The sequence below is a fragment of the Neophocaena asiaeorientalis genome, unplaced genomic scaffold (genome assembly GCF_003031525.2).
Source record: "Neophocaena asiaeorientalis asiaeorientalis breed wild unplaced genomic scaffold, Neophocaena_asiaeorientalis_V1.1 scaffold400, whole genome shotgun sequence".
NCBI classification, from domain to species: domain Eukaryota; kingdom Metazoa; phylum Chordata; class Mammalia; order Artiodactyla; family Phocoenidae; genus Neophocaena; species Neophocaena asiaeorientalis.
The window spans coordinates 1,460,416-1,477,245 of NW_020175089.1; the positions used below are offsets into that span (position 1 = coordinate 1,460,416).

Genomic DNA, 16,830 nt, shown 5'->3' on the forward strand with positions numbered 1-16,830 from the left:
TGTTCTTTTCTTTTGGCAATTTTCAGAAAGGCATACCATCTGCACAAAGAAACACATGTCACTGGATATGGATTTTTATACTGAAACACTGGGATCTTTGCAGGAATTGCATTTTTTAAAGAGACATAAATAAAACCGGTTTATTTCAACTTTTTCATACACATTGTAACTCTGGTGTGTCATATCCTCTATCTGATTAAAAAGATTTGTAATAAATTTAGAACTTGCAGAGATAATTTTGGAATTTGGGATTGTCTTCCTGATGGGTAGAGCAGATCTAAGGCTTTTGTACACATGGTAAGTTTTATTATAAGAGCCAGGTTCTGGAGGCCAACCCCTCGGGCTCAAATCTCTGCCTGTCCCCTCCCGTGCCTCATTCTGCACAACCACACTGGAAAAAAAAGAGATAATAATCATACTTCCATCAGAGATTTTTGTGAGAATTAAACAGGATAATTTGGGTAAAGCACTTGGATCAATTCTTGGCACATAAAAATGTTCATTATTATTATAGTGGATTATGTTTAAAACCTGATTTATTAAAATATTAAATGAAAGTTTATCATGGCATTCTTTTTTTATTGTGGTAAGTATATATAACATAAAACTTACCATTTTTAAGTGTAAAGTTCAGGGACATTAAGTACTTTCACATTGCTCTGCAACCATGACCACCATCCATCCTCATCTTCCCAAACTGAAACTTCACACTCATTAAACACTAACTCACCATTCCCTCCTCCCCCTAGGCCTTGACAATCACCATTCTATTTTCTATATCTATGAATCTGACTACTTTTTGGTACCTTATATAAATAGAATCATACAGTATTTTTCCTTTTGTATCTGGTTGATTTCACTCAGCATAATGTGTTCAAGGTTCATCCATGTTATAGTAGGTATCAAAATTTCCTTCCTTTTTAAGACTGAATAATACTCAATTATATGTCTGTATCATTTAGTTTATCCATTCATTCACTGATGGACATTTGGGTTGTTTCTTTCCACCTTCTGGCTGTTGTGAACAATGCTGCTATAAACATGGGCCTACAAATATCTGTTTGCGTCCCTGCTTTCAATTCTTTTCCATATATACCCAGAAGTGAAATAACTGGATCATATGATAGTTCTATATTTAATTTTTTGAGCAACTGCCTTGCTGTTTTATTCTGATAGTCTTAAGATTCATTCTTAACATGCAGTCTGAAAATATCTTTTACAAGGCTTGTGCTGTTACATAGAGCTTCAGCTGGAAGTTTTAAATTCCAAAATTACTTTTAAATGTTAAAAAAAAAAGACACTTGGAAACAAATTTGATAGTATAATGGAAGAATAATTTTTAAAATATCTGAAGCTTCTCCTATGAGATTACATGCATAGAAGTTCACAGTAATATTTCCAGTAAATCATAGCAATATTTTCAGTTCTGTTTCATCACCTACTCTTCCAGAGTTGGGTGAAATAAAAGTTTCCAATAGGCTTCACAGAACACACATCCCAATTTCCAGGTAAATTTGGAATTAACCTGTAGGTGTAACTTATCATTTTCACATCAGTTCCTTTTCTAATCAGAGTGTCTGACAAGAGTATCTGATAAGATTCTAATCAAAATCTTAGTGACAATTCACTGCAAAGATCCCAGACAATAAAATATTTAAAGTTAGCAGAGCAAAACAGCTCAAATTTATATGTTGGAACATTGTGTTAGGCTGCCTCATTGTTTCGGATACTGCTTTTTCTAGCTTATTCCTTTTCCTCCCTCAAAATTAAAGCTCCTTTGTTCAGTATTTTCTTGACCCACTCTTCCGGCCATAGTTCCTCTACTAAATGATCATTTATCGTGGCTCCCTGCCTGCTTCCTCCATAATCACCTTTGACATTCCAAGATCAGCTGGAACTTAGCATTCTTGCCATGCAAGGCAGGGTTTGACCCAGAAATACATGAATATCCATTTTCAACTCCACCTCCTTTTTTCACACCTCTCACATAGTTGCAAGTGCCTATATTCTCCCCCTACTCAACCCAGATCTCAAGTATTCTTAATTGTCAGAATATATGCTGTAGTTTGAAGTTTGAAATATACGGCCATCCTTCATTTCCAAGGCAACTGCAGCATTTTACTGCAGAATAATGGAGGTAACTCTCAGATGGTCTATGTTTTATTCTTTCTCCCTCCATCAATATCCGTAAGATGTGTATTCCATAAGAAGGTGGCTTTCAAACTTTTGGGTGCATCAGATTTACAAGGAGTACTGGTTAAAATGCAGACTACTGAGCCCTTTCTCTGGAGCTTCTCACTTAGGAGATCTGAAATAGAGTCTGAGAATCTGCATTTCTACTTAATTTTCAGTGATGCTGCTGCTACTGGTCCAGGAAACCAGACTCAGATCCACTGACACAGGCCCACAATGGGTGAGGCTTTGAATCAGGAATACCATGATGTAAATGCCCAGGAGCATCAGTGAGCTTGAAATGTAGACATCCCTGTGTCTTCTAAGTACATGGCTTCTAACTAGGAATTCAACTTTAATTTGCTTATTTAAAGTTATAAGGTATTTTTTCCAATAAACATCTACCTTGAAAAGAAGAACACTAATAAACATACCTGTCTTAAGTTAGTAATTGTGGATAATGTACAGTAAATCTCTATTTACCCCTCTTTCGTTGACAGAAACCATTTTACTCTCATCCCATCTTATCAAAAGTGAAGACTAATATTATGATATAAGAAGCTGCTGTTCTACAATTTACATGAATCTCCAAAAAGATTTTAGGTTAAATAAAGGACAGTCAAGGAACAAAGTAAAGGGACTTCTTAAAACCTCAACATCCAAAAGAATGAGAGATATTTCAGTAAAAAGAGTCACTGCAATCAATATTAAAATTACAAAGTCCTATAACTTCTTTATTATGACTTGTGCATCAATGTGCTGATATAAATCAATAACATAATAATGCAATGTTATATGATAATTACATCTCAAAAAAAAGATGAAATGTGAAAATAAATGAATCACTATAAAACAAATTATATACCCAGGAGTATAATCTATAAAAATATTGAATCGATACGCTGTACACCCAAAACTAATATAATAAGGCAACTATACTTTAATAATAAATAAATAAACAAAATGTCCTAAAGAAACTGGGAGGAAATGACAAAACAGTCCAAACTCCCTCCCAATACCAGAATATTCTTTACAAAACTCCCTGACCAAATCATAATAGACACATCCTAAATGTTTGGTCTGAGCCAATCACTGCAATATGAACTCGAAATGGAATTTCTCCTTTGATATTTATAATATTTTAAGAGGTAGACACTTATCCCGATTTTACATATAAATAGACTAAGGCTTAGCTTAAATAACTAGGTCCAAGGAAACCTAGCTAAGCTAGTAAGGGAAGCACTGGAATTAAGCCTCAAGGACAGACTCTACACCAAGGTCACTCAACAGTTTCATTACTGATCTGCTAAATTAGGGCTTTTTTCGACATTTGTTTTCCTAATCATCTTCCATGAAATGTTAATATCACAGATATTCTGTATATCTATTTATATGCTGTATGTATTCTGTGCTTTATACAAAATAAAAAGTAAAGAATAAGAAGACTTTTTGTCCCTCAAGAACCATTTTTCATTTGTTTGGAGATGATCTGGCCCCAACTGAGATGGCAACGCTATCCACCTGCACTGTTGAATATGGGCTCACCTGAGACCACGGAGCGCTTGAAATGTGGCGAGTTGGCTAAGATGTGCTATAAGATTTGAAAGACTGACAATGAAAACAAGAATGTAAAGTAGTTAATGAATAATTGTTTATATTAATTATATATGTAAATAAATATATCGGGTTAAACAAACTATATTGCTAAAATTAATTCCAGGGGCTTCCCTGGTGGTGCAGTGATTGAGAGTCCGCCTGCCGATGCAGGCAACACGGGTTCGTGCCCTGGTCCGGGAAGATCCCACGTGCCGCGGAGCGGCTGGGCCCGTGAGCCATGGCCGCTGAGCCTGCGCGTCCGGAGCCTGTGCTCGCAACAGGAGAGGCCACAACGGTGAGAGGCCCGCGTATCGCAAAAAAAAAAAAAAAAAATTAATTCCACCTGTTTTTGTTTTTACTTTATTAATGTGGCTACTAAAAAATTTAAAATTTCCAGTGTGGCTCATTTTATATTTCTACTGGGCAGTGGAGCTCTAAATCTTCATGAGAAAATAAGTTTTCTCCTTAACAGGGAAATCTTTTTCACAAAGCAAACTTGGTCAGATAATGCCAGCTAGAAAGTTTGGGGATTTTTTTCCATATATGCAGCTACCATTTAGTTTTAACTCCTAATTATTGGGTTGGCCAAAATGTTCATTTGGGTTTTTCCAAATGAACTTTTTAGCCAACCCAATTATACAAAATAAATCTAGTTGCTTCTCTAAGTGTCAATTCTTCAAGTATCTGAATAGAGCCAATACGTTGCTGCCCTCTGAGTTCTACTTTACCAGGTTCAGGTTAGTAATGAGCTAAATTGTGCCCCACCCCAAAATCCGTATGTTCAAGTCCCACCCAGTGCTTCAAAGTGCAACCCTATATGGTTAACAATCTTTACATAGGCAATTAAATTAAAAGGAGGTCACTAAGGGTGGGCCCTAATTCAATAGGATTGGTGTCCTTATAAAAAGAAGAAATGTGGACACAGACACATACAGAAGGAAGATGATGTGACAACACAGGGAGACCAGCCACCTACAAGCTATGGAGAGAGGCCTGGAACAGATCAGGGTCTTCAGAAGGAACCAACTCCACTAAAACCTTGATCTCAGACCTGCGGCCTCCAAAACTGTGAGAAAACACATTTTTGTTGTTTAAGACTCTCAGTCTGTGCTACTTTGTTATGGACACCCTATAAAACTGATACAAGCTATAACCCATTAAGGCTAATGTCGAGGACCGGCTCACAGACCCACAGCCCCACAGCCCACACGTTGGTGCCACTGTCAGAAAGTCTACTGGCCTAGATTGACCACAATCCTGACTCCACAGTGATTTCGTGTCCTCATGTTGTTAAACAGAAAACACACATGGCTAGAGATGTGCACTTCTCAACTAATCAATGTTACAGAGTCAACAAGGGAAAATAACCAGCCATGCTCCACAGGGATTGCCCAAGACTTGCCTCAGAAAGCAGCAGAGCCAAAGACGGCAAACACATACACAAACAGCTATGTAAGGAAAAAAAATTCCAAGTGTCACAGAAAATCAGATGTGATGCCCAACAAACATCAGCGATGCAGCCCTGACTATGAAACACACACACGCACACACACACACACACACACACACACACTAAAGGCAGTCTTGGATGATGGATTGTGAGATTAAGATCAGTGAAGTAAATGTTCTATGTGCATCAGCATGGAAGAGGATTTTCTTCCCAGGGCCTGTCCAGTCTGAAATTTCCCCGAGGAAAGGAAAGCAGAGGAGGGAAGAAGGTCCAGGGTGGAGGATGCAAAACAGTGGAGAGAAGTACCATTAAAAAGTTGCCTTTTACTGACAGGTATACAAATCTCTTTTAACAAAATACAGCAAAAAGCTGGAAGCATGCTCCTTCAAATACCATGCAAGATACTGCAGGCCTATACTAGGGATTCAAATGAAAGTCCAGATCCCCCATCATACAAGGTGCTCAATGTTTAGTGGGGGCATCAGATGAGTAAACCAATCATTTCAGGAAGCTGTAGGTCTGGTGGGCTGTGGTTTTAATATGCATTTCCCTGATGACTAATGACTAATGTTGTTGAACATCTTTTCATGTCCCTACTGGCCGTGTGTGTGCGCGCACACGTGCGCACACAGGGGCCCAGTACTTTTTTAAATCAGTTAAGATTTAAATCAGTGGTTTACATTTTAATCAGTGGTTCTGGACCAGGGTCAGTTTTTCACCCCAGGGAAATGTTGGCAATGTCCAGAAACAATTTTGGTTGTTACACTGGGGATTTTGTTACTGGAATCTATTAGATAGCCAGGGATGCTGCTAAACATTCTGCAATGCACCGGCCAAACCCCATAACAAAGAATTGTCTGGCCCCAAATGTCCATAGTACTGAGGTTCAGAAACACAGCTTTAATGGCTTCCTACTGACTTCATGATAAAATTTTGCAGTGGCCTAAGTAGCATATATGCACCCCTTGCCATCCCGCCTCATCTGAGCCACCAAGTGCCCCATTTGCTTATTCTTCCCTGTCCTTCAAAGTCCCATGTGCCTTCCCTCTTTGGGATGCCCACATGTCCTGTACATTTGACCTAATACACTCCCCATCCTCATGTTGGCTTAAGTCCTACTTATAACTCAGGTCTTTCCTTAAACAGAATTTCTCCATGGAAACCTTCCAAACTTCTTATACTCACTTGTACTTTTTTCAGTAGTACTTATCACAATTATAGTAACATCATTTACCTCTCTTTGTTGAGCATCTATCTCCCCCAGCAGAGCACCAACTCCGTGAGGGCAGGAACCAAATCATTTACCATTGTAAATCCACAACACTAGCAAAATGTACAGCTTATAAGAGGCATCAATACAAATTTAAAGTATGAACACTGAATGGGTAGATGGAAGGAAACTGCAGAAAAAGAATCAAGGTAGATTCTGAAAAATATCAATTGGGCTGGCACCCAACAGGTTGCCAGAAGCTGTGGCAAGAGAAATCTCAAAGCAATGGCAAAGGCAGAATAAGGCTTTGGAGGGCAGAGAAGGAGTGAGTGGGATGTTAGGAGAGGAGAAAGTGGGCAGAAGCTGCATGTTCCTTGTGGAGGGAAGGATGAGGAAAAGAGGGCAGTAACAATAGGAGGAAGGTGGAGTGGGGGACATTGGGCTGGATTCTATGTTGGCATTTGTATGACTAAAAAGCATATTTCTATGTTCTTAGAAGAGCCTCAACAGAAGGGAATCTTTCACAGATACTGTCAAAGGGGAGGATAATTATGAATCCAGAATCCAAAGAAACCAGGAGGCATGGGCTCCAGGACATAGAGCGTTCCCAGGGACAGGAGGGAAGGTGGGACCATAGAGGTAGCCCAAGTATATTGAACTAGGAGTGGGGAAGGGAGGATGTCAATAATATTGTCCCAGTAACTTCCATTCCCTCTATACAGAAGAAATAGTGTAGGTAGAATTTTTATTATAACTAATATTTTTAAAACCATATGTCTTTAATATTTTTCTCATTTTGGCAATAAAGCTCACGTATCCATTTTTCTCCTTGTGAATCATTATCCAGATAGAGAGGATGTTTTCACACCCATCAGTCTTTTGCTCTGTCATTCCCAACACTTCTGAATTTCTTTAAGGGCAATTTTCCTTGCAAAATCTTGGTATATGTGTATCTTTTCCAGAAAACAGAAGCCACTTGTAACATTCAGAATGAGAGATGTAAATACATTAAGCATCACAATTTTCAACCAATATCGAATCACAATTGATTACACACTCAGCCTTAAGCCATATTTAGCCCTTACGGGAAATCTGTGCTATGACAGCAATCAGCTCTGTATTGACAATAAATAGTTTGCTTCTTGAACTCACATGGAGAAACCAAAGTTAAGAAGGTCACAGGGTCCCTCAGACTCTGGGAGATGTCAGATGGAATGGAAGGATGGAGGGCAGGGCTTTATAACCAATGCCACACACAGTGTGTCATGCAGGTGTCTTGGGAGCATGACCACCCTCCCTCATGACTGCACACTCCCCCTTTCCATGAACCCACTGTGACCCAGAAACACACCAGATCATTCCTTCATTCCACAAAGATTCCCTGAGCACCAACTCAGTGCCAGGCCTATGCTTCGCCCTAGGGAAGAAGATAAATAACACAAAGCTACAGTCTTTGAGGAGCCCTGGTCCAGTTGTACAGACGAGGCATAACCACCTCCTTGCATGCACCCTCCTGCACTGGCAATCTACATCTGGGCTCTCAATTGACAGCACCTTGAATTCCAAGCCATTCTGCCTCATGTTTGGGTGCAAGTGGCATCCTCTACACTTCCTTCATGCCCACTTTGTCTTTCATCTTCCAACATCAAAGATTTCCCATAGGAAGCCATGGGACCAGTCTTAATGGGCATCCAGCAAAAGACAACATTTGCAAGTATGTTTGGAAGAGAAAAAGATGGAAAAGCACATGTAATGAGTCTTGCCAGATACAAAAGTGCCACTTATTAGGTAATGAAAAAAATGACCTTTGCTTTAACACCATTCCTGAATTACTTTCCGTGAGCATGTTTTACACTGACTGACTGATGTAGAACATTTGTAGACTAGACTGTGCCCTGGTCTTTGTGCCTCAAAGCAGAAATTAAGTTTTCCTATGTTCCCACATCCTACACTGTGGAACAAAAATGGGCTTTGTATACACATCATAAAAATAGCTGTTTTTGAAGACACTAGCAAAGAGGAAGGCATTTGTAGGGTTCTAAGCCTCATTTGTACGAATCCTAAAATCAGGGGGATTCTTTGGAAAAGTCAATGAATCTCTTTCAACTGGTAATCATTTGGATTCGATTAAAAGCCTTTTGTTACCACTGTTTGGGGATATCATGGTAGACTGGAAAAGGTCCTGAATTTAACCAGAAGACCTAGCTTTAAACCTGACTTTGGCTCTAGTTGTGTGCCTTGGACAACTCACCACACACAAGCCCCAGTGTGCTTCTATGTAAGATGGGAATAATAACATCTGGCCTTTTCCTACCACTCGAGGTGGTCTTGAAGACTGAAGGAGCATGACTGTAAATAAATAAGAGTGGTTTATAAATATCAGGGCCTGTTATTAGGACTCACTCTCAGTATTGAACTTGAGAGGCAGCATTATAGCAAAACTCCATTTTACTCAACTGTAATATTGAAGGAGAAAATTACATAGGATGTGTGGGTGGTTATTGCACATTAAAACTGAAATTCATGGAATCCTAGAACCATAAAAGGCCGTATTGGGTAGGGGTTAATGAAGAAAACAAAAACCTCTCTGGAAACTCTGAACATAAAGGAGTTTAATTACAGGTACTTGACAGTATCACTAGAAGGACTGGAGACATAGGCTTCAGGCTGAGCCTCTGTGAATGACCCCAGAACATGATACACTGACCCTTGAGAACAGCTGTTGCCTCCACCACATTCAGAAAGGTGAGAGAGAAATCAAGGAGGAACTGCTAGAGTCAAACACACGCCGGCTTAGCTGAAGACAAAGGAAGAGTAATCTGAGACAGGGAGCAGCCACTGTCGCCACTGCCTCTTTATAACCAAACACAGAAGAACGACTAAAGAAGATCATACTTCGTCCTTCAACATCCCACACATCTGTAGAGACAAACCAAAGAATGCAGAGAAGTGGCCTCCTTCACATATCATATAAGTGCATCTCATACTGGTGGAATGAATTTACAGCCAGAATGTTAGACGCTGGGGATGGAGACTAAGTGAGATTCAACCAAACAGCAAACCTGAGAAAGCATCCCTGTCAGTATTCTTCATTTTTTTTTTTAATCTACGGGACCACTTGCTGACTTGCTCTGGGGTCTTCCTTTTTCAGCTTATATGGCCTCTCCTATAAAATGAATCAAATTAACTTTCCCTTACCTACTTCATAAACAAGTTCCAATGAAAGTTTGATTTTTTAACAGCAAAATAACTTCTTAATCTCCTATGTATCAATGTTATATATTAAGATCCACAATGACTAGTTCAGGTAAAAGTGCTTTGTTAACTAATTCATTTTCCTTAAACTTGTTCATAAAACTTCATTGTGATGAAAAGAAACAAAACACTGAGCAAGTACTGTGAACTAAAAAAGTCCTTGAAATGAAAACCATATGTAGGATGCTTTTAATTCTCTTTTAACACTAAATAATTTTTATTATTTTATAGAATAATGTTTCTCCACTGACAATAATTTAGTTTCTTGATAAATGTATACAGATTTCGTCAACATCAATTATATCTAAGCATATACTTAAGCATTTTTTTCAGAATAAAATTAAAATAAAAATTTCCCCAAATTGAAAATTAACATATGAAGAAAATAATAAAATCAAATATCAGAGCACAAAGAGATCAAAGGGAAAGCCAAAGAACTCTTCAAGAGTCTAGCCTTCTTTATATGCTATTTCATTTAGTTTTTAACAGAAATCAATAGCTTCTTTAAAATCTCAAGTAAATCTCAGAAATATGTCCTAGTTCCTTTCCTTACTGATATACAGGGGCACTGGCACTGACTGTGGGATGGGACATGGAATAGATGGGGGAAGGGGAGCATTATGAAATCTTTCTGGGCAGATGGAATTTATGATACAGTCTGAAAAGGCTGCTTGAACCTCGTATTAGCTCCAGTAACAGGAAAACTAAGGTCTTCAGTTACAAAATATTTGTTATTTAGGTGAAGACCCACAGCATTAGTCGACAATTCACAATCAATCTCATTCCATTTTCTGCCGGCACGCCTTGTTCATGATAATGTGAAGCAATCCTGATAAAGAAACATTTAACTACAGTTTAATCAAGTTCAATGTAAAAAAGCAAAATGTTCCCGTCCTATTTAAACAGTCATTGCACGTAAATATCATTTGAAGCTCTTTACTGATATGCTAAACTTTCCTGGGAAGGATTAGAGATATGCTAATAGCCAGAGTAAATTATCCTACTGCACCATAGGCGGGAATATCAAAGTCAGGCAAGATGCGAGAGAAAAACTACTAGAGAAAATTATATTCCAGAAACAGCACTCTACTAGTCTGCTCTGCTATGCCAATAACAGCCTGTAGGCACTACATTTCCTTGCTCAATTATTACCGTTTTATTCAGCTGCTTTCTCATTTGCGGCATTTACCACACCTGCTTCACTTCCCAGGCCTTACCTTAGGCTAGATAAGGACCTAATCAAGGTCCATCTAAACCCAGGATAAGTCATTTTTGTTACTGTTGAAGAGGGTCCTAAAGCAATAATAAAAATGCTTTAGGCTTTTGTTTTCATTGAAAATAAGAAGAAAATAGCTTTCCTAGATCCAAGACAGGCAAAACCAACCTACGGAGCTGCAAGTCAGGAGAGCGGGCGTCGGGGCCAGAGGGGAGCATTCAGGGGCTTGGTGGGCAGGCGATGCTGTTTCTCCATCTGGTGCTGATCACGTGAGTGTTCATTTTGTGAAAACTGACCCAGCTGGACATGAGATTTGCATGTTTTACTTCATGAACGTTACACTCTGATCAAAAGCTTAAAATAGCTTTATTGACTTACTCTGGAAAAGTGATATTCTTACACTTAGATTACAGTAATCACTGTCGATAAGAAATTCACAAAAGCTCTCTGGACATGAAAAAGGGACACATCTGGACATATTTAAGTAGTATATTAGAGGGCACCTGCCAGCCCTTCTGGGGGCTGCGTTTGGATCCACCACCTACCAACCAGGACTGTTTCTTCCCTCTTTCCCCTATAGCCTGTCCAAAGTGAATGCTGCTGACTGCCCACCTTGTAAACCCTTCTCCTCTGCTCCCTCATTAATCTTGTCAGTGTCACTTTGTCATCATTTTGGAAACCACAACTACAGATTCTACATAATGCAAAAGTTCTAACTGAGCTTTTGTGTAGGATTCTGGGAAATGTGCCATATACTAACATGATTTTTTATTATTATTACCTGCTTTAGCTGTGGGTTTTGGTGGGGAGGGCAGAGTGGTGGAGAGGGGTGAGGGAGTTACTTGTTCAAATCCACAGGGCGCTCAGCACATCCAAACCTCCAAGCTTCCTCAGCCTTCTTCTCAAACAACTTAGCCAGTCTAGCAATTATGACCTTTGAATGTAAGATTATGCTTCTGAGACATGATGTATGATGTGAGACTTACATATATCTATCAATATATAATTTTTTCTTGCTAAATTACAAAAGTTTTTTTAACTGTTTCCTCTTCCTTCTGGGCATCATACCTGTGCACTTACTCTGTGTGTGTGTGTGTGTGTGTGTGTTGTGTGTACTCTAAGGTTTTTAAGTAGAAGTAAAACTTAAGTAGAAGTAAAACTGACTTCCTTTAAAGAGAAAGAGTCCTGCATTTTTTACGTAGATTCATTTTCTCTAAAATACCTATATTTTTTAAAAGGGTAAAAAAACTTTTTTTTCCCTTTCAAATCATAAAATATGAAAATCAAAACACACTTTAAAGGGAATGGAAGGAAGGTCTGGATCTTCCCACCTATAGAATAAAAGAGTCATCCAACACAAACTGACCACCTTGATAAAGTTCATGGCCCTCTAATTATTGGGGGACCATCACTTTTAACAACTTATTTTATTGAGTGTTGTATGTCAGGTGCCACACAGAGCAATGCATGTGCCTTCGCTCCTTTAATGCTAACAGTGGTTCTGTGCAGTAGGAGATACTACAATCCTTACATTACACATGAGGAAACAGGTTGAGATGCATTAAGCAATTCACCCACAGTGAGCTCTGAATTTGGAGGGTGAGAGTGGAGAAAAAGAAAACAATCAAATGAGAAGCCCTCCATGCCCCAGAGGTTGTAGAACAAAGACACAGATCTTTAAGAGGAAGGGTGGGCAAACTCAGAAAACAGATTCTCAACAGCTCATTAGAAAGCATAATTGTACATTTGAAAATGAGGAGTTTGAGGCAAATCAGGGTTTGGGAAACCTTCGTCTTTCCCTCCACATCTTGTCCAACACAGAGAAGCAAGAGAGGCCAGGCTCACAATCTCCCAAACTCCCTAGCTGAGATGGAGAAAGTTAGCTCACTCTCAAACACTCTAGTCCTGTACACCCACCTCCTACTACCAGAAACTGATCGTATACAAATGCAAAATGAAAGCAAAGATACAAACACACAATAAAAGCAAGGTGCATCCTTTCATATCACTGGTGAGACACACAGCCACCATAGGTCAGTCCTTTATCTGTTGGCCAAGTTCCGGAGGACAAGGCTTGGCCTTGATGTTCAGACTGTGTATACCTATACACCATTACTAGTTGTTCAAAAATGGAAATATTTCCACATGCTCCCACAGACACTGGGGACCCGCAGACCTTCCCAGGATCAGGCAAAAGCATGGTTCATGCCTGGCCCTGGTGGAACAGGATGTCTCCAGGACTCCACTCCAGCTCCACTGCCCGCCTGCTGTCTGTTGTGATTGGTTAACGCCAATGTCAAAGCTTTTGGCTACCACCCTTAGAGCATCCACAGCCTCACCATGACATTGGTAGGTAGCCAACAGACTATGCAGGGCACTGCGCCCTCTGGGTGACGTCCCCCATTCTACATGATGGTCAGGACAACAGGACTGGTGATTATGGTGCTTTAGCCACTCAAAGAACAAGACAGAATCTCTACACAATTCTAAATAGCCCCAAACTCATCATTTTCAAATGTACCATTATGCTTTCTAATGGGCTATTGAAAATCTGTTTTGAGTTTGCCCATCCTTCGGCTTAATGATCAGAGAAGAGGGTTTACAATTTTTAAGTGAGATCAGATATTTTAAATTATTTCCAGCATTTACTTTTCCTCACTAGCAGATGGGGCACACCCTTGGGGCGGGGGTGTGGGCAGCAGGTATTTCCCAAAGTCAGAGCGAAAAGGAAAAACACAGCAGCCTCCCCTGCTCAGAGGCAGGAAGTCAGACTAGACAGCCTCTCAAGAAGCTTCTCTCCTTCCTTTCCTTGTCTAACACTCCCACTAGAAGCAGACGAAAATGCTGAAAATGTTTCATTGCCTCTAAGAAATTCAAAAGAAATGCATGAATGTGAGTTAAGTCAGCCTGGGCGTCAGAGACACTTCCTAAATATCCCAGAAGACCTAAAAAGATTGTCCACGATTATGTCACTGAGTTTTTTCTACCTCCTAGGTAGGTAGAAAGGTAATAATTGGAAGAATTTCTCAAAATACAACACAGAGATAAAATTAAACTTACAAACCAGTGAAAATGTACACAGGCCAGCAAGATTGTGCTCTCTACCATACTTTCCAAGTTTTTTTCACAAACCTTATCTCAGTGGTTTCAAAGTGTGGTTCCCCAACCAGCAGCATCAGTGCAACCCAAGACCCTATGAGAAAGGCAAATTCCCAGGCTCCATCTCAGACCTTCTGAATCAGAAACTGAGGGTGGGCCCCAGCAGTCTGAACCTTACCAATCCCCCCAGATGTTTCTGATGCATGCTCAAGTGTGAGAAGGGCTGCTTTACCTATCAGCTACTGCCAACTTTTAGATGAAATAGGTCGGAAATGCAGCATTCTCACAGTCTGAGCAAGAGGCAGCAAAGATTCACAGAGGGTAAGTGATTAAGCTAAAGTCACACAGCCAGCTGGTAAAAGAATCAGCAGGTACACCCAGGCCTTTGGACTCAAGATCTAGCTCTCTGTGTCTTCAACACACAGTCTCACTAATATGCAATATAATTAGCCAGATAACCTAAACTGGCTTGACCCTAGAAGGACAAATATGAACGGGGAAGAGTGGAAGGGTGACACCGGGGGAGGAAAAAACCATCCTAAGAAGGTCTGGGTCCCTCTTACTCCACAGATCACCATGGAGACCAAGAAGGCCAACCAAGGAACTTACAGGATAGTCCATTGCATTCCACATAACCTGACTCCTGGGTGCAGTCTGGTTTCTCCCCTATGAAAGATCTGAGATTCCCCTGGCCCTCTCCTTAGTGCCCATATCCTTCCTACCGAACTGCCCCAGAAACTCACTGTTCAATGCTCAGAGGGAGCCCTTCTCACCTTCTGCAGGTGGCGTTTGACTAGCAGCCTCTCTATCACTCTCCTTGCAGCCCTCATAATCTCTATATCATTGGTGTTCTTGATAATTTTCTGGCTCCTCCACCTAGTATGTAAGGTCGGTAACAGCAGGGGGTTTGCTGATTTCTTCATCACAGCAGGCTCTAATCCAGGGCCTGGCATTAGTAGGTGAGGAAGAAATATATGTGACATAAATGCACATAATAAAAGTCATCTACCTGGATGTATCAAAAAGTGTTTCCACAGAAGAACTTCATTTTCAAAGTGACATATTTTCTTCCAAACAAGACATTCTAGAGAATTATTTTTTCTTCAAATACTTTTTAAATTTTATTTTATTCATTATTATTTATATTAGTTATCTATTTTATACATATTAGTGTATATATGTCAATCCCAATTTCCCAATTCATCCCACCACCACCACCCCCCGCCACTTTCCCTCCTTGGTGTCCATACGTTTGCTCTCTACATCTGTGTCTCTGTTTCTGCCTTGCAAACCAGTTCATCTGGAGAATTATTTAAAATGCAGTTTAAAATCATCTCTGTGAATAAATCCAGAGCTTATCCTGGGATACCCTTCTTATTCTGCATAGTCTCCTTCTCTCTCCCTCGCTTGCTCGCTCTCTCTTCCTTCTGCTCTTCATTCTCTTTCTCAGTAAACCCATCATCATATTAGCTTTCTATCTGAGGATCTCAAGATGGGCAAGACTGCTTTATTTGTTGTTGAACTGCATTTTCTTTGTTTTTCCTTGAGACAGACAAAGCATTTCATCTGTGTCTGAACTTATTGTTTAGATTCTGGAACAATCCATTTACAAAGCATCCGGTCATTAGACTAGGTCAGAAGGAGAAAAGTGTAAAGTCCATAGTAAAAGGATGCCTACAGCATTTAATAACTGGTATGAGCTTTCAAGGAAGCTGTGGGCTCAGCCTCCAAGTCCTGTTTGCACTTCCAAATGGACAAAATATAGACACAGCCCTGCTCAGCTAAGTAACTGGATTCTCTACCTGGAATATTTAAATTGTTTTCAGACACTGGAAAATAGCTTAAGAAGATTAAAGAAAAATACCCTGGAGAATAACAGGCTATAATTTACTAGGTGGAAAATCTTTTCAGCAAGAAGAATGCCTCATTCTCCTATAATTCCTCCTGTTTAAGAGATGTCTTAGTCATTTGGACCCAAATTTCCTTAGATCCAGCAGCTCAGGTTTATGCCCATGGGTTGTTCTTATCAAACCTGTTGAATGATATCTAGGCCATAAAATTGATAAACTAATATCCGAAGATTCCCATGTATTCAGCAAGATTATTAAAGTGTCTGAAGGCAATGAGCGGGGGGCAGGGGGTGGTGGTGGCGGGGGGGATTCACTTGAAGTCCTAGGGTCCAGGGTTCCTGTAAAGTACTGGACTTAGCCCAGCCCCTCCTGGCATAAGATGAAGGTAAACTGAGGTAATGTCCTGTATTCTATTCTGTAGTCTATTTCGAACTGAAGACTCCAGCCAGCTCAGTTCTCAGAAACTTGCCCTCCCGCTTGGCCTGCAGGCCCACCGAGCCCTCATCGACCCTTCAGTTACCCCCTTCTGCTCTTCAGCCCTCCCCTGGTGTGTCCTCCCCAGCCTTTCTCAGGGCCCTTCTCTGCGGAGCCGGGCGCTAAAGTTTGGCATCACCGACCACCTGTCGGCTGGACCGCTGTGTCCTCTGCCTCTGCCGCGTGGGCGCCCAGAAAAGCGCTAAGACGCTGAGCAACCATTCAACAGTTTCGGACTCCCGGGCATTTCCTTCTCGAAAGGGACCAAAGGAGGTAACAGGGGGTGCGTCTGCGCGCGGAGAGGGGCGCGACTTGTTCACACCGCCGCGCTTTCCTGCGGGTCCCAACTTCACCCTCCCCACTTTCCAAACTGTCAGGACCCGTCACCGGCAACGCCGGCCCCTTCGGCTCCACTGGCCCAAAAGATTTCAGACCTCAGAGGGCGCTGACCAGACCCAGCCAGGACGTCAACTACTGAACCCAAGGACCCAGGAGCAGGCGCCCAGCC

General features: G+C 40.7%; 1 protein-coding gene across 1 annotated transcript in view; it reads right to left on the bottom strand.

Annotated features, from left to right (window-relative positions):
- Positions 1-16,830, bottom strand: part of PLCB1 (phospholipase C beta 1) — a 680,716-nt gene that overhangs the window by 663,434 nt on the left and 452 nt on the right. The gene's annotated exons all lie outside the window — the stretch shown is intronic.